This window comes from Anser cygnoides, chromosome 1 (genome assembly GCF_040182565.1).
Source record: "Anser cygnoides isolate HZ-2024a breed goose chromosome 1, Taihu_goose_T2T_genome, whole genome shotgun sequence".
Lineage (NCBI taxonomy): Eukaryota > Metazoa > Chordata > Aves > Anseriformes > Anatidae > Anser > Anser cygnoides.
The window spans coordinates 8,020,202-8,037,434 of NC_089873.1; the positions used below are offsets into that span (position 1 = coordinate 8,020,202).

Genomic DNA, 17,233 nt, shown 5'->3' on the forward strand with positions numbered 1-17,233 from the left:
TGTTCCAGTGTGGGTCACAGACGTGCTGAAGTCCCTGAAGGGTGTCCCTGCCCTGGTGTGGGTTGCCCATGACTGCAGTCCCTCAGGAGTGTCCCGCTTTGCCATGGAGCATCTCCTTTCAACACCATGTCCTCAGCCACGTCTTTCCCTTCACCTGTTCCTTTACCTGCATCTTCTCCTTTTCCTGATGTTGCTCTTTTATTAAATCTACCTGGGCAGGGGCTCCACGCACTCCCCTGACTGGCTGGTGTTTTGGCACACAATAGCTCATTTATGGTGGTGTCAGAGCCAGCTGGAGCAGATGTGACTGGGCAAGCCATGGCCTCCTCCCACACTGGGCACCTGCAGACCCTGGCTGCCCAAACCCTGCCAGTTGTGCCTCCCACTTCTGAAGCAAGAGGGCTTTTCACTCCCTGTGCTGCAGAAAAAAGATGGGGATCCAAGGGTTTTGACTTCTGGAAGTTCACATTGGACATTAAATGATTAAATGAAGGATGAACTATTAATTTCAGTGGACTGGATCTCACCGAGGAGTTCTTCAGTAGCACACCGGTGTGCTGGCAGCAGAAGGAGCTTCAGTACTCAGAGGGTGATGGTCCTCGTGCTCTGCATTGGTATATGATACGTGCCCTCTTTAATGCAGTCTGTTGTACTGCGCCCATTTCGGACCCTAGACATGATTACCATTCTTGGCCATGGTTTTGTGGAAAGATGCTGACACAAATCATGCCTTTTACCCCAGCTCGTTGCAATCCACAGCTTCAGAGGAGCCTCATTTGGCTGGATGTGTTTTGCGTTTGCCACGTCTGCTTAGTACGAGACATTCCCTCTGTCACTTTGGGCTTGTAGAGCTGAACCACTAATTTAACCCACCAAACATCCACCGCTGTAACCCTGTTCCCAGTGGCGCTGACGGACATCAGGGCTGCCATGCAGTGGTTAGAGCAAGACTATCTCTTGCAAATCACCCCCTGTCCAAGCCTTTATGTGTGCTTTTTTCCTGTCCTTCCCTGAGGAACTGCATCTTGCTGCCAGAGACATGGAGATGTAACCCTCTAGGTCAGGGAATTTATGAGTGGAGGTAGCAGTTGGCACAAGCTGGAGGGAACAAGCCCAGAGGGAAAGACAGCTCTCCTCACTGCACCATCCTGCAGTCTGCCTCCTGTTTGCTTATGAGATTATTCTTATTTACATAGATTTCTGTCTGTATGTATATATATATATATATATAATTACACGTGGGAATAGCGAATATATTCATTGCTTATTTATAGAAAAATATATTTATGCAGATAAACAATCTAGTATTTCTAAAACATTTGCTCATTTGTGCACTTACAGTTTGGTAGGTGCTGGTTATAGGGGATTGCTCAGGCTCTGAAGAGATGCCATGAAAGAGAGAGATGCCGAAGAAAGAATAACAGAGCACGATGTGAACCTGCGTGGCTTCCCCACACAGAGTGAGTGTCTCAAAAGAAAAATAATTACCTTGGTGCCTGGCCTAGGAAGGATCCTACAGAAAGCTGTGAGTCATCTGGAGACTTCAGACCTTGTCTGTGGTGGCAATCTCAAATGTTTCCTCACTGGACTGGACTGATCTCCCTTGAAGGTCTCTTGTGCTGTATTTTGAACACCTGCTGTGTCGTTTACTCTCTGTCATAGTCCTGGAAAATACTAGAGAATGCGAAAGTATTCAGGGGCCTCCATACACAGTCTGTGGAGCTGGGAAGGAGGGCACTTTCCTTTCTTTTTTTTTTCTGAACCCCTTATTGAGGCACCTAAATTAGGGTCACAGTTAGGTCACAGGCCATAGCAGTGGTAACCACTCTTAACCTAGCAAGCCTAGCAACGTTTGTGTGAATATTGATACAGCTGAGTGTGAAGACAAAAAGGAACTGAGCTCCAGAGAAAGTGAGAAGAGGGCAAGCTGCCATCGAGGTCTACGTGGGTCTGAGCTGCCAGAGACATCGGAATCGTGCATCCTGCCTGCTAGTGAGTACAGCAGGAAGGGGACTGCGCAATCCCATAAAGGGTTTGGTGGCTGGAGGGGGTACCTGTGAGAACAGCGAGGAGGAACCTGCTTCTGTAGCATGGACACATGGACAGCAGAAGAGGAGAAGGAACGAGGCTTCCCAGAATCGCTGGCGGAAGAGGAGGGAGAGAAAAGGATAGAGCAGATGGGAGGAGCAGATGGATCCCAGTTGGGAAGCGACTTACTGTGTGCCACCGAAATCAGAGGCGCTGATTGCAGGGGGAGGCAGGACTTGGCATGAGGAGAGGGTGGCAAAATTTAGGTTTTACCGTAGGAGGGACAGACAGAAGTTGACAGGCCCTTTCTGCATGGTGTCTTACAGAGACTGGGTGTGAGGGCCATGGGGGAGCAGAACTGCAGCTGTGTGGGGACAATATGGGGACGAGAGCTGGTTCCTTGGCCAATGCCACCTAAAAAATTCCTGTAGCCGGAGCTGAATGATCACAATCCTGAACACTCTGAGGAGCTGTGGAGAGGACGTATTGCACATTGGAGAATCATGTCCTGTTTTGGAGCTGAAAGCTGATTTAGCTTCCATGTAGGTTCAGCATTTTGGCAGTGTTTGCCAAAAGTTGGTTACCATGAAAGCAATGACAAAGCTCCCATGCATTTGAAGGGGACAAGCTGCTTTTTCTAGGCAAAATGTACAATTTATCATGTAATTCTACTCTCTGCTGGCAGATGGTGCTGTGATATGTCCTGGACCTGCGGACCAGTTTTTCAGCTCATAGAAGGAATACAAGCAAGCGGCATCTACTTTGTATTTACATTCTGCTTTGTTCCTAAATTTATTTTATTCACTACCAAATGAATTTCTTTGGCTATTTGTTGTTCTGCTTCCAACTTCGAGTATAGAAGCAGGCCAGCCAGTTTTATTTTTGTCATTTTGGATTATCACAGAGCTGGCAGGCAGAACTCAACTTCAAACCCAAATCTTTCTATTGGTAGGAAAATTGTTCATGGCATTATTCCCCCTGATGCAGGATTTTCTTGTGTTTAAAAGCTCAGCATTTTGGGCCCAAACTGGTCTTGCAGCCTCCCTTTAACAATAGTTTGGAGTTTCTGTTGGTGGACATACCAGGTACACAACCTAAGCAACCTCTCAGGGTCACTTCTGTCCCAGTTTTTGTTTCCTTTGATCTCATTTCTTGATACTGTGGTGCATTGTCTTGCAAAGTACAATGTGATTAAAGGTTTCTCTCAGTGGTTTCTTTCTGGGAAACAACAACAACAATAATAATAAAGCCCTAACCTTTTTCTACTGAAAAAAAATATATTGGGGGGAATTAATAAAGGGTGGGATCAGTCTCTTTAATCTCTAAATTTAAAGGTCTTAAAATTGCTGAAAAATCAGTGCTAGAACTCACCTGCTCTCCAGAACCATACTCAAGAAGGTTCTTAAACTTTTTACATGTCTTCTGGCTTTGCTTGAGAGGTCCCCAGGATCCCTGCACCCATATTCTTCGAGAGTGGCTGATAACGCTGGAGCTGAAGACTAGAAATTACAAGAAAAAGTAAGTAAGATGCTATTCTAACAGCCAGTGCACTTGGAGGCAAGCAAGGGCTTCTGTCACTAGTTTCAGGTTTATTTGATAAGGGCTCAATGTAAAAGCCCTACACACCCCAGGGTGCTGGGTGTGAAACCTCTGTTTTATCCTGCCTAGCTAATCATTGGGCTTCCTACCCGGGCTTGTCGTCTGGTTCCATGTGAGAACGCAACATGACGGAATTGATAGGGGTTAAGAAAAACATCCAGAATAGGTATTTTTTGTTGGTCTTCTGCCTTGTCCTGAATCTTTTCGGTGACCCGGTTTTTGGCACAAACCCACAAAGCTGTTACAAAGCCACAGGAGAGGCTGCAGGACGTGGGAACAGAACTGGTTGCGGGGGGATTACCTCAGGAACCTCTGTAGGTGTTTTTGCCACTGAGAAGAACATACCCGTGGACTCATTCCCAGTGCTGAGAAGGAGCCTGGACATAGGCCTGCCAAATCCCACGAGAGGGATTATACCAAGAGCTCTCATACAAAAAGAAACGAGCACCATGTTCTTTCCTTTTAATAAGAAGCAAGTCCATTTGGGATGTATTCTGAGGTGATGGCCAGGTGGATGGGTCCTCTTGGGGTGTAGGCACCTAACACTCCCTCTGGATGCTTTACAATCGAGAAGAGACAGAAGCTAACTTCTCCAGAACTCCTCCAGAGTCTCCAGAGGCGCTTTTCTCCCTCATCAGACATTTCAAGAAATGTCTGCATTTACATCAGAAGGACCAAGGATTCTGAAGTATAAGCATACCTGGGCCTCAGGTAGTAATTTTCAAACACTTCATAAATAACACCAAAAACATCAGTCCAACCCCGCGTGACTCCGAGTTCTTCAAATACATTTCTCTTACTGACTGCAACACCAACTGAAGTCACAAACAATTGAAGAGTCTCAGTGCAAGGCTGTCCCCAGTGCTAGTGCCCAGTTTCAGTGGTGATTTGACGTGCCCATGTTGCTCTCCGACGTGTTCAGAGCAAGGCTTAGACATGCCGAGTGATGTAGGGCAGGCGTCTGTGCCCATAGTTGATGCACTGATATTAGGGATGTTGTACATGGGTGCAAGAAGTTCATCTCCTGGAAAATTCATTGCAGGGTCAGGCTTGAAACCTGAGCCATAATCAAGCTGTCTTTTCCTACCAGAGATGTGAAAAAAAAAAAAAAGGTAAGAATAATCTTCAGAAGCAATCAAAGCAATAAATCAAATTTGGCAATTTACAGGGCAGTGGCCAGGATAACACTATCCATTTCCTAAGGTGTCAGAGTGATGTTTCTGGACCTTAAGCAGGTCTGAATTTCCGTGGGATTTAGAAGAAATATATTTCACATTCTAATCTGATTTCCTAGGCTAGAGAAGAAGTGACTAAATGAGCCGATAATACTACCTGGCAGCTGTCAAATGACTTTTGGCTGTCGAGAGAGAAAACGGAAGAACATACGTTCTGAACTCTTGCTACTTAAGATAGAGGATGAAAGAAATAGAAGGGGTTTAAGTTGGAAATGAGATCATGCATCATGCCCTTTGGACAGCATGTAATCTGGCTAATGGCATCAAGTAGCTATATAAATAACTTCATTAAAGTGAACTTGTTTCAAATGAGCTAAATAAATCAGACTCATTTGTCAAAGAGCTGGAATGAAATAATCAGGTTAATTTAAAACCGTGTGCTGGGGGGACGATTCCCAAACTACTTCTCCTGGTGAAACTGCCATTGGTACATCTGATAGAGAGAACTAGTGAACTTTGGCAGTTTCTGTGAAACTCAGGAGGATAAATCGAGTTCTTCAAGCTACAGATGGACTTGCCATGTTCCCAACAACCTTTAGCTTCCTAGGTTGATGCAAACCCACTATGCTCAGTGAAGTCAGCCGAGCTGTGCAAATTTAGACCAACTACAGATGTGAGTCCTGGGATAGTGAATAAGTGGGAAAATTGTCCCATCTTGCTGTGGGTTATCCATCCATCTGTCTGCACACTCTTCTGAAAACCTCAGTTCTGAGTTGCTCTGGTTGTCCTCTGATAGAGCAAGAACTGCCTATACCATCATCACACGCTGTTCATCCCACTCTTATCATATGACCAGTTTTCCAATTTTTTGCATTTTGGATGCTTTGTTTGTTTGTTTGTTTGTTTATTTATCTATTTATTCATTTATTTTTCCTACAAATCAGAGGAAAAGGATGAGGTGTGTATCTCACAAAAATGAGTTTAAGGTTAGCATTTACAGACAGCTGTCTTTCAAACAAAGGAGTGGGAAATTGATTCTTCACTTTTATACTGCCGAGATCAGACTTTGGGTTATGGCATGTTGTGCTTTCATGCAACGAACCAGCCCTGAAGAGTCTGTAGCTGACAGCTATGGATTTATCAAATGAGAAACTGGACCGTGAATAAAGCTCTCAGCAATAAAAAACCTTTCAGCTTTTTAATACGTCTCGGTCCTGCCCTTTGGTTGTGCTCCTGCGGTGATCCCTCAGCTCAGGTAAAGGGCTGTGCAAATGACTTGAAGCTACCAGAGGAATTCCTCACTCCTGGGGCTCTGGTTTATCCAGCTTGGTTGCTGGTAGCAACCTCCGGGCTGCTTTAGCCCTGTGAGGGGAAAAGAGCTGTATGGATCTGCTCACTGAAGGCATGGTGGGCACGCCAACCATGTTCCCTGCTTTTATCTCTGTCAGCTAGGTGACACGGCCTGAGGATTGTCCTCATCACAGGTTGTCCTCTGGTTCCCAGCCCCATCTGTACCTGCAGAGGGGTACACAGCTGCTTCCCCATGGAGCACTCTGGTCGTATAAGGTTTGCTTCGCTGTTTTAGCTCGATGATTTATGGACTTAGCAACTTGGGACCTCACGTGGTCGTGATGAAAGTCACCAGCCAGCTCTCGGAGCAGGTGCTGTGCAGAAGCTAAAATGCCTTCCCAGCGTTTAGGGCACGGGGCGAGTGTGGCAAAGAGATCCCCAAGGAAGGGCTGCAGGACTTAGCTCACAACCTCCTCGTAAAGGGCCCAAGCTAACAAATCTTACACTTTATCCTCCAGATTTTTCCCTTGGCTGAGGTTCTCTCTCCCACCTCCAAGCCTGAGTTACAGGGCAGCTGTCCCCTCTACAAGACGTTTCCAAACACAGCGTCTCACCTCGGGCTGACACATCTGCAGCGTTTATGCGAGTCCCGTTGGCACCAAATAGCAGCCAGAAGTGTGGGGCCGGAGGTTCCCCCTGCGGTGAATTTGATGCGGTGTGGGACGACGTGCTAATCCATTAGCAAATGTCAGCGTGCTGTCTGCGGTGGAAATCAGATCGTGTCCAAGCAGAAGACTTTGCCTCAGGTATGAAACTGGTTTGTGGTACTACGAGTTTCTTCGTTACAATAATTTTGATAGTGGCAGTTTCTCTCTCGAGGACTGAGACACATTATCCTCCAAATTTATGAGCAGGAAGGAGTGAGCCTGCTAGGGATTTGAATGCATCTGAAAGATCTTTTCATTACATCTTTATTTTTTTTCCTGCCAGGTGGGTCACACCCTCCCTATGTACATTGCTCTAGAGGTGGATTTCTCCCACCTGGCAGACCCTCCTCAGAATCTGTCCAGAGATTTTAACAGATTTTCAGTCAAAACTGATGGAGTTGGCCAATAGAACCACTCTTAATAGTGAACTGAGCAGGATTTACACTTCAGATATGGTATTCAATCCCTTAACTCTATTGTAAAAGTGTTCCAACCATCTCAAGCAAACCAGAATTAAAATAAAGCAAAAAATACTACTCTCACAAACATATGGTTGCTTTCCTTTATTGTAGCAGCGAGTGCTATACTGCAACCTGCATCCTGGTTCCTGATATAATTTCTCTTCTCATTTGCTCACTTGTTTTTGAGATGAATTTGTTCTCAAATTAAGTCTGCACTCTGAAGAAAGATGTTGTGGGTCAAAGGGAAGAATATATCCTATGGATGGAGTATGGCTTGCAAGCCTGTGCGAGCTGCCCAAAGGCAAGCCTGTGGCTGCTGGCAGGGCACCTTTCAGTGTAACTCATCATCTAGAAGGAGAAAGATGCAGGGGAAGGAGGTGCAGGTGATGGCAGAGGTGATTCAGTGATAACAAGGGATTTGGAGGGGATATTTCAGCTAGCAGCCCCCGTATTTCCAGCTCCTTTCATTAAATCCAAAATGTTTCTGAAATTTGGAAACAGCCTTTTCAAACACTGATACCAAGGCAAAGCTACCAGCAGACAATGAGTCATTACATCATTAAAAAAGCAGTTTTAGCCATCAGTCTAATGAGCAGTGAAAGGACATCTGGCCTGCCTCTAACAGGTGATTTTGAGTTATCCGAGTAAGAAATTCTTTTTTCTCTCTGCAGCTGGTGAGGCATGTTAGCAGGGATCAGAAAAATCTATGCTCGAGAAAGAAAGGCATCTCTGCAGCAGGAATGACAAGAAGAAAAACGAATAAAAAATAGCATTTTTTCCCCTCAAATGACTAGTAAGCCAATTAAAAACTTCTGTCATCAATCAGATAGTTTGGAAAGAAAGCTGAAAGTAGTCAATGTTAAGATTGCAGTCTTGAGATCTGCTTCTTTCATATTCTTACCTCTAGCACAATGTGACCATCCATATGAAGGAAGCACGTGCACTCAACATCTGCAGGGACTTCACTTTTTTCGGCACAGTCCTGCTGGGAAATTGAAAATATCAACTCTCAGGATTCACAGCATGTAAATACGTAAGTGTATTCTTAACTTCAAGCATGACAGGTTCTGTGAATTTATGTCAGGAACATATACTTTGGGAGTCAGTGCCATACTTGTTTTTTTTTTTTTTTATAGGTAATATTTGAGTATTTAGGACTCTCTTCAGACCCATTGAAATCCAGGGAGCATTTTGTAGCATTTTAAGAGGCTGAATTTCAGGTCCTTCCACAATTACGTCAAATCCTTTTCAGACTTTTCTTTGCAAATCACTGAGGAATATCATTCATTATGTCTCGGACAGCTATGGCAAACAGCCCTGTGATCAGGAAGCCTAGCAACTCCTAATTCTTTAAGAAAAAAAAAGTCAGTTCTGGTTACACATATGAAAACACCTAGAAAAATACCCAAACCGAATGCGTGGCTGAAAAGATTTTAGATCTCACATCAGCCTTTTCAGGTATTTTAAAGCATCTCAGCCCTCTTGAATTGACAGCTTTCAATAATTCACGTATTGCTGTAGTGTGCATTAGACATCACATGTAGCCGTGAGGAGAAAATGGAAAATATGGAAACAAAGCCAAGAGAAGTACATTGCAATGTACAGCAAGGACTCAAGTTTTTTTTTTTTTTTTCAATAAAAGAACAGATAAATATTTCTGATATATATGCAGAGAAGTGGCTGAAATTTGTGGCTTAATTTGTTATTTTGGGTTTTTCTACCTTTTTTGCCTTTTTATGCTGTGCCTTTAATCCCAGAGCTGCCTGCAGCCTGCTGTAGCAGCATCTGTGAGCCAGGCCACTCTGATTTCCAGGTCTGATGCACACCAGGTCTTGCCTTTTTCCCCTGCCTTTCCCTTTGTAATGATGATTCAGCCATAGAAGCCCTTCTAATTGATGTTAGGGAGGATCCAGCCTGTTCTATCCTGCTTTTTCAGGCTGATGGAATTGCCTTAGCTTTAGGACACTGTTTACATGCAGCAAGAAAGTCAGACTCCAACATTAAAAATTAAGTTTCAGGTGCATATTTCCGAAGTGCTCCCCACTCAGCTCTGAATATTTCCTAAATTGGAGGCTGCTCGTAGCTGAGGTCAAGGCTGAGAGGCAGAAAAGGCCGCTTGCGGGGACTTTATCCACATCCAGCCTTCACCCAGACTTGCTAGCATCCAGATCAGGGAGTTTGGATGTGACTCCTGCCTAGGTTCAGCAGGATAAGGTGCATGCCCGAGTACTGTGGGAAACTGTGCCAAGTCCCCAGCTCTGTGACCTTCAGGGAGCCTGCCAGCTAAATTCAGCCTTTTCTGTGCAGCTATTCTTTATCCTCGCGGTGCGGTGCGTAATAGCTCCATTATGCGCTTGAAGAGCTGGGAGAGATGTGAAAATAGCACTGAAGAAGTGACAAAAGCATGATGTGCTTTCCCAGAAATTTTCTATAGAACTTCATCACATTGCTTATTCTCAAAAAAAAGTGACAGAGAGAATTAACTTCTCGGTAAATTAACAGCAACAACAACAAAAGGTCTGATTTGTGCTCTGGCCGTGAGGAAAAGGTGAGTCCAGATTAACATATTTATCACAAAGAGAAAAAAAATAATGCAAAAACATTTCGAAATGACAGTAACAGCCAGCAGCATATATGAGAGATGGATTTCCTCAGAACTTTCTCTGGTTTCCATTTTCTCATGGCAAATAATTATTACCTTTCAATTTGAACAGCTTTACGTGAATGCATTACATCCCACGGCTGGATGTAAGAAATCCCCGACTGTTGCCATATGGGAAGAGGTGAGGTATAGGAGTAGGGTCACTCATCCTGGTCAAGAATAAGCACTACTCAAATTTCGATTCACCCTTTTACAAAAATGAAGCTTTTCTTAATAAAAATAAAAATGTGATAAAGCCATTATGGGTGACATTTTTGGGGGGGATTTGATCACACACTAAAGAAGTTTTGAAACAAAAATTTCTGGTTTTCTTTTCAGTAACATAACTGTAAACATAAAAATATGATTAAAATTATTATTATTATCAATACTCAAAGTCTTTCCCTGATAAGGAAAATTCTGAGCTTTTTAAAATAGATTTGCCTCTGGAGCAACACCTGTGGCACAGCTGTTCTCATGGTGTGACATGTTCCAGTTTGGGCTCCTGTACAGGCTTTTAGTTTCATGACAGGGTTTTATAGCACAGTTCAGTTCCACCTAAAGGCAAATTTTAAGCTCTGGTGCAAGCACTGTTATAGATTAATGTTTTTTACCACCTCTTTATTGTGAGTTTGGCAAGTTTTCCATTTCTGAGATAAGAATAACATTATCTATTGTCCCAAAATGCTGTGAAGTTTGATTAACATTGATGTAATGGCCCCAAAATACCTCACTGGCAAACATCTGTATTAATTTGTTCATTGAATTTGAAATTCTTTCTTTAATTTTGTCTTCTAGCACGGCTACTTAGACAGCCACTGCCAGATTGATATCATTTTCCAGACTGAATGGCATGTGGGTTACTGCGTGTTGACCATTTGTCCATCACAATTTGGGAAACGCAAACCTTATCAGAGCAGAGGAAGCTGGATTTACAGCTCCAGCTGTGCTTGCCTAGGGGTTTCAGAAGCAGCAGTTCCCAGTGGCACAGACAGAGCAGAAATAACAGTTGCAGGAGAAGGTGTGCTCCAGGCTTGATCCCGACCCGGACCTCTGCCTACCTCCCGAGAGCCCCAGGCCCCCTGACTGCTGGCTCCTGGCATGATTCTCAGTTTCTCCCATGAGATATTTTCCACTTTTTCTGAGCAATTAAATAATCTGGTCAGCCAGAGATTTCTCTGCCTTGGAAGCAGCCCATTTCAAGGAGGTTCGGACACAAGGATGCATCCCCCAGCCCAAACAAACCCATTTAATACAAGGTTCTTGGCTAGCCTGAGGGTTTTTTCCTCCACCTTTGCACAAATGAGCTTGCTGCGCGGTGCAGAAGTCAGGCTGACAACAGGCTCCAAATATCACATGATGGAAATAAATATTTCCAGGCTGTCGGTGTTCAGGATACTGCACAGGCAAACAAAGAAATAAATAACGAGGATGGATAACTGCTGAATGATTGATAACTGGAGACTGGATAACTGCTGAATCTCCTCCCCAGACATCACTGGTGGGGTACCAGTGCAAGTTCTATTTATTTGCAGGGGCTCAGCACGTGTTAGAGATTAAGGATGAAATATTATTTCTTATTTACAGCTGTTTGCATGGATCCAAAGTATCACAGCCAAGACCAGAACCCCGTCGTGTGGCCCAGAGCACAAAGAAAGAATACAAAGATGCTTTTTGCACCCAAGAGTCTATGATCTCTTTATCAAAGAAAAGACAGTGGGTGGACGTGAACAAACAGACCAGGGAATGCTACAAAACAGGGAGCTTGATTAGCATGATCAACAGTGATTTGGGTCTATTTGGTGCCTTTTCATGGCCAGCTTGTTTGCAGGCACGAGTCCTGCATGGGTGAGGATCTGAGGATTTTTATTTTATTTATTTTTTATTTTTTTGGACCAAACTTCTGTTGTATTTGTTATTTTGAATCAAACCAGGTAGCTAAAAAGTAAGATTTGACCTTTGCTCCCGCTCTGTTAGCATCCATGGTTCCAGCCTGTTGTTTGTGAGCACTACCTGAAATTCATCATTGCCGAGCCAGCTGCTGTTTGCTTTGGCTCTTGTTTGCCCTTTTCCTGTTACACCTGCAGTGGAGGTTTTATGGCCTTCCCCTTCCCCCTGTGGCTGGAGAGTCAGGCAGGGAGAAAAACTCTCTCAGCATATGACTTGGATGTAGGCAGACATCCACTGTAACATGCAGCGGGCTGAAAACAACCCTTTTTAGCAGGTTTTTTGTTCGAGCCATTCTGAAGGGGCGAATGGTGCTCTGAGCATCATCTTCTGCTCGATGGCAGTCTATGAATGTGCCCTGGAGACCCCACGTTCCAGTTGGGAGCAGTACCATCATGCATCCATGCCTACTTTAAGCAGAGGTATCACAAAATCAGATTTTAATTAGAAGAGAAGAGTCCGCTGTTGCCTGTAACTCCTCTCATGCATGACACAAGCCCTCACCTTCCACCCAGCAATTTCTGGGGAATTCTGTTTCAGCCCTAGCAGACCTTTTGGAATAACATCCGGCCGTGATTTAAAGATTTCTGGTAACACACAATCCACACAACTCTCCACATGCTGTTCCATGACTCACCTTTCCTGTCACCTTTCCGTGCCTTATCTTATTTTTAGTGTGAGATTATTTAGCATCAGCTCCAGCTGGATGCCTTTTTTTTTTTTTCTTTTCGGGGGGAAGAACCACATTGAGTCCAAAATATTTATGTTATACGGGCTGTTAAGGAAACACCTTCTAACTTTCTTTGAATAAATGGGGGAAAAGGGGCATCTTTTTTCTCTTGCTGCAAGATGCACTCTTCAGACTAATTTATATTAATTATAAGTCTATTTTTTGTTGGTTTTTTTTTTTTTTTTTTTCATTTGCAGATGTGATAGGGATCTTAGGTGCCTCCATTTTGTTTCCACCATTTCACAGCCTCAGTAAATGTCTGCCTGTGGCTGAGCCGACAGCCTCACACTGTAACTATTCTGTGGAAATTCAGAAACCATCACACGTACGTTTATTACAGCCGTGAAGGATGGGGAATGGGGGACACCCAGCACTGCAGCTCCCATGCCTTGAACAAAATGGTTATCATCTTGATTAAGGAATTAATCTCCTGAAGAGCCGGGCTCCTGCCTCCAAAGCGTGCATTTCCTAGAATGTGTCAAGCCAGTACTTCTCTCAAGCGGACACATAGTTAATATCTGCATAGCTTGATGCACTAATGTAGCCTTTCACAAATGCGTGAAACGGTCAAGAAAAAGAAGTGGGAAAGAAGCAACCGTAAAGCCTCTATTTTGCGTTGTGTTGTACAAACCCTGCTGACTTCTGCCCTGACAAACTCTCATGCAGTTGCCTGTTTCCTTTGCAAGTCACAGACAGTCCTGGCCCGGCCCACTCTTACCTGCTGGCTGAGGTTTCCATTTCCAGGGCACGTACCCAGCAAGGGATTTCTATCTACTACATCTTTCCTCGTGAAGCCAGGGCAAGGATGGTCATGGAGTGCTGCAAGCTACCTTCATGGTAAAGCATCACCTTCCCTCAACTTCCACATTTTCAGGCATTAAAAAATGCTCTCCTAGCCAGCAATAGCTCTGAATACTGATGAGATTTAGGGACATGACACCCACTTCTCACCGATACTTGCTCTGGTAGCTGGTGTTGTGCCTCACGCTGCCGACCATCAAGGCACAGACAACACGGGGACAGAATAGTTCAGCTGGAAGGGACCTTCAGATATCACCTCGTCCAACCGCCTGACCACCTCAGGGCTAACCAAAAGTTAAAGCGTATCATGGGGGGCATTGTCCAGATGCCTCCTGACCACTGACGGGCACGGGGCATCAGCCACCTCGCTAGGAAGCCTGTCCCAGTGTGTGACCACCATCCTCACAGCTGGAGCTGCTCTCCAGCCTCTCGGCTCCCAGTGTGTGTCCCTGTGTCCAGCGTTACTCCATCCCAGGTGCAGAACCCCACATTTACCTTTGTTGAACTTCATGCAATTGCTGATTGCCCAGTGCTCCCAACTATCTAAATCCCTCTGCAAGGTCTCTTGTCCCTCCAGGGGGTCAACACCACCTCCCAGTTTAGCATCATCAGCAAACTTGTAAAGGATGTACTCCAATCCTGCATTCAGGACTGGCTATATATATAAATATAAGTGTATATATGTATATAAAGCTGTATTGTCAGTCTATTGCTAGGAGACAAAATAGCTTGATTCTCCAGCAAACCCTGAAGTGAGTGCTCATTTATAGTCCAGGTGTTTACGGCCCATTTAGTGTATTAGCAATTTAGGAGGAAAGAAGGAGGGGGGAGGGAAAAATGGGGGGAGAAAAATACAGGTTTGTGTTCAGATCTGACCTTTGAGTAGGAGGCATCTGGATCCTGCAAGAGCCCCGACATATCTGAAGGAACAATGTTGGATAAGTGGAAGAAAACTCACTCTCTTTTTGTGTTCAACTTTCATGGGTGTTTTAATGCTATTGGGATGTGTTAAGAGGTCAAAATGTTAATATAATCTCTGTTTCTGCCTTTAGAAGATCTCTGAGAGCCTGAGTTGACATGACCAGACCTACTTCAGCTCTGCGAAATTTTAAAATCAGCCCTGCAGAAAAACACACGGGCACACAGTTAAATTCTTTTGATTTTAAACGAGGACGTCTCCAATGCAATCAATGTGATTACACTTAACTAAGACTCTGCAGGAGCAAGACAGGTAGGATTCTTCAGGACTTGCAACAGAGGCTCATTTTCAGCATTGTGCAGCTCCACTAACCTCAAGGGGATGGCAGAGAGCTGGCCTGGAGGAAGCTGTGGGTTGTCCATGGAGCCAGCACCGATGTGCTTCAGGCTGCATCTGCACAGGACCAAATCGCCCAGCTCCCATCGTCAGTGCTACAAGGAACAGAGCCGGGCTTTTGGAGCAGATGCTCCCTCTACACAAATTAGCCTTCACACCCAACATAAATGTCATGCCTAGTGTGCTGCTGTTGCCAGCCTGGTATTCAGCTTTGAGCTTTATTCCCAGAGGGGTGAATGGCTCAGGCTTTAATTTGCCAACTGGGGAAAGCTCACGCAGTTAGGAGCACCAGAATAACACACACAAAGGTCAAAGAGGACAATTCTGCACTGCCTGCTTCCCAACATCGCTCGCATTGATTTTTTTTGGGCATCCAAAGTGAAAGATAAAAAGAAATGAGGAACTGAAGAGGGAGTTCCTCCTCTCACCTTTCCTCTCTCCTGCATTCACCTCTGGCTCTGTCGGCAATACACTGTGCAGCCTTTTAGCTTCACTCCTCTGTGGTTCTGGATGCCTCTCAGTGTTTTGTGAAAAGGAATTAGTTATTTCAGTGCAAACCTTGCCAGAAATTTAGCTTCTTACCGATTATAATTGCAAACCATCCCCATGAATTTCTAAAAAAAAAAAAAAGGTGATGTGAGTGATTTATTAGGCAGGTCCCGAAATGATTCTTCAGCTTGGCACAAACGAGAAGCCTGAGTTAGTCTTCATGAGGCTCCAATCATTTCCAGACTGAAATAACCTCAACATTTTCCATTTGCTCCCCGATGCCTTTAGGGGAAGGTGTTCAGTGTATCAGAAACCCCAGAAGTACATGTCACAGGAATTAAAGATGACATTCTTACAAATTTCATCATGATTGCATCTGATCAGCTTATTTGTCTTTGTGAATGTACAAAGTTTTTAAGCCCAGGAGCTACACTCACCTGGTGTAATTGTTGTTTCTGAACAAACCAGCTTCAGACAGGGCAACAAAGAGTGCCCAGTGTGAAAATTCAGGGCGACAGGAACAAAGAATCAGAGCAAACCTCAGCTGGTCTGACACGCGATATTTTGCTACGTGAGCATCAACCGCCCTAGCAGCCAGATGGTTCAGAAAACTTTTTTTTTGGCCTTTGCTAGAGTATGAGCATCACGTTCATGGTTATGACCAAAAATGCCTATATTTGGAGTGGAAATGGTGTGGGTGTGGAGATGAGGTTTGAAGGCAAGAGCTGGGGGTCTTGTTTCCATTGTAACCTAATGGAGAGGCCATTCCTTCCTTGGCACGCACAGGGACTCGTTAGGCAAAAGGGCAGGATTTGTAATGTGTTCGACGATTTAAAACGTACGTGTATCCACATGCTTTTAAAATAACATTGCCTGAATTATCTAAAGTCATCTGATTTCAATTATTACTTAATAAAGGTTAACAAATCCTATGCAAAACCACATAGCATTGCTTTTCGCTGTAGCTCATCCAGAAAATGAATTTAGTGTAGCTTTTCCTTAACCTGCTCTGTCTGGGTAAAGGGAATAAATTGTATTAACTGCTCTTTTCCTTTAAAAGGTTTATTTGTCCCAGAGTTGAGTAGGGCACAATCATTTGATTTTAACTCTTGATTTTCCAGACAACTACAGGAAAATATATGAAAACTGAATGTTAAAGTTTTGGGAACGCAGAATTTTGGTAATTCAGGATGTGTTTTCTGAAGCCCTTTTGAATTTCAGATGATAAATACATATAACAAAAATTTACAGGGCTTACCAAAGGAAAAAAAGCTGGTTTTGACAATAATAGAGGAGAACTCATTACTTTTATGGAAAGGGACAAAGATTTTGCAGGCTTCTATGTTACACTACAGTTTTAATATATTTTTATATATACTGGGAAATGTGAACACATACAAACTGCCATTTTTAATGCGTACTTTCAACAGGGCATACATGTACTGTGCCATTAGTTTTGAGATAAACAAGATGACAAGGAAACTTGTACCATGGTTTGCTCTGGAATACCTTTTGGTATTCTGCAATTTTTGTTAGCTTTTCCACCCATTGTTCTGTTGTTTTGGGGGTACAAGTAACGGATTTTGACAATTTTTTTTTATCTCTTACTTCCTTAGGTGTCCTAGGAAACAGCAAACATTTCTGCAATAATGGAGACCCTAAGTCAAATTTGTCAATATTGAGAGCATACCAGAAGAAAGCTAAATACAACAACAAATCCCCAATTCCCTCAGGGCATCAAACTGCTGTTCCTGGCCCCTTCACCATCCAAAGTGAGAACTGTCATCAGCCATTGTCATTTGCCCAAGGTTTTTTCACTCTGGCCAATGTTTCACAGAACCCTTGCTGTTACCTCTCTGACCACCAGCGTTGACCATGAAGAAAAGGCAGGCCATAGAAGATTTAAATCCAAGAAAGTATCTGTTTTTCTTATGAAAGGGCTAGAGAGGTCAAGAAAATCCTCTTGTTTTAGAAAACTGGACCACATTCCTGCCCACACTGTACAGAGACTTCCCATCTTGAAGACCAAGAGAAGCTTAGACACCCCTGA

The 17,233-nt window shown here is 44.0% G+C and overlaps 2 long non-coding RNA genes across 2 annotated transcripts; both read left to right on the forward strand.

Annotated features, from left to right (window-relative positions):
* Positions 1-6,755: 6,755 nt before the first annotated feature.
* Positions 6,756-8,293, forward strand: LOC106035526 (uncharacterized). Its single transcript, XR_001206836.3, has 3 exons — positions 6,756-6,898; positions 7,932-8,053; positions 8,168-8,293. It is a non-coding gene; the product is annotated as an uncharacterized lncRNA (long non-coding RNA).
* Positions 8,294-13,289: 4,996 nt separating this feature from the next.
* Positions 13,290-17,048, forward strand: LOC125182645 (uncharacterized). Its single transcript, XR_007162802.2, has 3 exons — positions 13,290-13,415; positions 14,432-14,610; positions 16,800-17,048. It is a non-coding gene; the product is annotated as an uncharacterized lncRNA (long non-coding RNA).
* The last annotated feature ends 185 nt before the right edge of the window (positions 17,049-17,233 follow it).